Raw genomic sequence first — 3,103 nt, 5'->3', positions numbered from 1 at the left:
TGCGAAGAAGTTAAGTCAGGCTAGCAGAAAAACAGTTGATTTTGCTTAACATGGTCTGCAGCTACGAAAGCACACACGAAAGATAGATCGAAAGTGAGTAGGAATAGTGACACCCGGCCAATTTCAGTTTGTTTCGTTGAGTAGCTTTGTCAAAAATCAGTTCACTATGAAGCACCGAGTTAAAGCTATGTCGGGAACTATGGAGAAAAACGCATCCTACATAATAGTAAGCATTTCTATAATGGTTAAGACACACAAAAACAAAGAAAATACTAGTAGATAACAAGTTAGCTACGGAAAATCACAAATATATTTCAGAACGAAATGCTGTTTAATAGATATGCAAGCACTGCGTAAAACCAAAAGGATTCGTGGCTTGAGTTTGGAGGCTGTTGAAAAACGCGACAACGCTTTCCCATGACAGCGGGCCCCTAATCGAGGGTTGGCGCCCCGGCACCTGTTGGTAAGTTCCACTTGTCTGACCGACTAACTAACGCATGCGGAGCGTGCCAGGGGGTTCTTCTCAAAAGGTTCACATCACCTCATCCTATCCGCTTGCCCGCATTCGTCCGCGATGGGGGCGGAGGGGCAGTAAGCTATTCAACAACGTATGGGCGGAAGCTAGCAACACGGGAAACCACGAGGCACTCTTACACTTGACGCTGCTGCTTTTCATCGTGGTGACGATGGTGGTGGGAGCAGGGGTGATTCTTATTCATTACGTTGTTCCGGAGCCTCTGATATGCTGTTGCTGCTGCTGTCGCCTATATTACTTCACCGTGTATATCTTCTTATGCTATTGTTTTATTGTTACTCTCTCAGCTAGCGTGCTACTCCCTGTCTGCGTGTTGCTCTCGCCGCTTGAGATGGTAGTAATGTTCCTTCTGTAGAACGGGGGGTCGGAAAGGTGACGATGTAATGACTCGCGGTCATTTCTGCGTACCTAAATCAGCGCTACTCTTATCGAGTCATCTAAAAATGTGTTATGATAATGTACGTTTTACTACAACTAGAAAAACTACCATGATTATTTATCAATTTCAAAAGCTTTTCTGTTAATGCGCCCATCTAATAAGGTTCTATTTAGTTGTTTACGTTTTGTTTTCTATGCCCGCACTGGTGCAGAGGTAACGTGTTGTCCTAGTGGATAAACAATCCAGGGATACGTGAGGCAGTCTAAATTTAAAACCTGACGTAACCATAGCTCATTTGGAAGCGGCAATCGGCAACCGGTCCCAACAGTGTTTAAGATCAGTACCGGACGTGGAATTTTACGTATAAAAAAGGCACTTACTAATTCCTTGTTTATCTGCTCTCTCGGATCAAAATGCGTTGGCATCATACAGAATAGTGCATTGCGAACTACAAGTAAAATAGGGAAAACGACCTATTCTTTTATTAATCAGCCTGCTTTCTAAAAACGTTGTCAAACATTTAGTGTCAAACACAAAATTTTTGATTGAATATAAAAATGCAGTTCATTATGAGGTGTTTACTATGGGCGGTGGGATAACCTTGGGTTTGATAGTTGGATGATGGGCTTCTGGGTACCATGTAATATTCGATCGGTGCTTTGCTACGACGAATTACAATTGTACATTCAGAACTAGTACAAAATGACCCTATACAACGCCTAATTTGTTGTTGCTTAGACCAACGTCAACTATCATGATAGCGAAGTTATCTCTCATCTTGCTATACCATTTATGCGTGCATAGAGTGGTACCGATGTCTTTTTAGCCGACGCACGTACAGATGTAGGTAAACATGTAAACGCGTATATCTATAAATAGTCATGCAATTGAAGGCGCACCCTCATCATCAGTATGACAGCTCCGCTAAGCAATGAAATAAACATAAGTAAGTTCAACATAAAGCTGCCAATTCGGTTATAAACCTGTCTACTGGCGCACACGTTCAATAGTACCTATGAATAGTAACAGTGATATTGTTTACTTGCGCGCGTGCAGCAACGTCGTGTAGGGCCAAAAACAGTGATTGCACGTTGTTCTCAGCATATGCATAGTGAAACGCATGCAAAAGCATAACGCTATCTGTCAGAAGAGACACAGTCAAATATGCACGCGCCTGTGCGGGCGTCCCTGTAACGTAACTAGTATGTCTACTGCTGCAATTACATGCGGTTACGTTTGCCATATAAACACGTACGGCTGCACATCTACATGTGCCCACCCAGTGCACAGTCACTGCAGATAGGAGGCAGTAATCAAACGGCCCTTTTAGTTAAGCCATGCTACGCTAGAGTTGTGCGTATGGTCACGCGTGAACAAAATAAACAGGGTGCGTATGCACACCACATTTATATGCTGTCTGCTTTCAGAAAACGCCTGCGTGAACTATTTTTTTTTTTAACTCTGGTGACGCGGGCAACCCCATAGTTGTGGTGCCAAAGCTTTCTGTTACGTGTAACTGACAATCGTCAGTTTTGGAAAGAAGTCAGCGTCAGTAGCTTGTTAAGCATCCGTCTTTTAATTGTATCCGCTCGGTGTTGTTTACGTTGCCCTAATGGAAAGAGCGGCTCATCGAAATGTACTTGCCGATCAGTCTATAAGCATCGCTTAGTGCCATTTGAAGTATTATACTTCGGTTTGATGAGGTTTTAGACTGGCTTACTGTGTGATTGTATCGATCACAAAATGTTTCAGTCAAAAGTATCAGTGTATCATTGTTACTGCTTTTATTATTATCACTTTGCCAAGTTCCTGTCTTCGTGTTAAAAACACATATTAATATTATTAGATATCGTTCATTCAACATACTGCCCTAGTGTCATAAGCGGTCAATGATTATTGGTGGTAAAGTATTTATACCTTCCAAGAAGGTTCATGAAAAGCCTTTGGCCGCAGTATGCTTCTTACGTGCATTTGACAAGCCGGCACTGGATGGCGTGCCTATCAATCTTATTTCCAGCGTCGACAAGTCTTCGCCTAGGTGCCTGTTATGATCTAACGAGTTGCTCAGTGGAAAAGGCCGCTAGTCATCATACATATGATTAAGGTTTATAGTGTACTGATTAAGAGCACTGCGTGTTGTAGTGCAAGACAGCCTTTCGCGACGACTGCAGCTTCCCCAACTATTGTGG

The 3,103-nt window shown here is 42.8% G+C and overlaps 1 long non-coding RNA gene across 1 annotated transcript; it reads right to left on the bottom strand.

Moving 5' to 3' along the window:
* Positions 1-280: 280 nt before the first annotated feature.
* Positions 281-2,164, bottom strand: LOC147755249 (uncharacterized). The gene is made up of 2 exons (XR_015328803.1): positions 1,957-2,164; positions 281-884 (listed from the first exon to the last, which is right to left on the bottom strand). It is a non-coding gene; the product is annotated as an uncharacterized LOC147755249 (long non-coding RNA).
* Between the last annotated feature and the right edge of the window lie 939 nt (positions 2,165-3,103).

The sequence above is a fragment of the Varroa destructor genome, unplaced genomic scaffold (genome assembly GCF_002443255.2).
Source record: "Varroa destructor unplaced genomic scaffold, Vdes_3.0 BEIS01000005.1, whole genome shotgun sequence".
NCBI classification, from domain to species: Eukaryota; Metazoa; Arthropoda; class Arachnida; order Mesostigmata; family Varroidae; genus Varroa; species Varroa destructor.
This window is presented reverse-complemented; position numbering and strand designations above follow the sequence as displayed.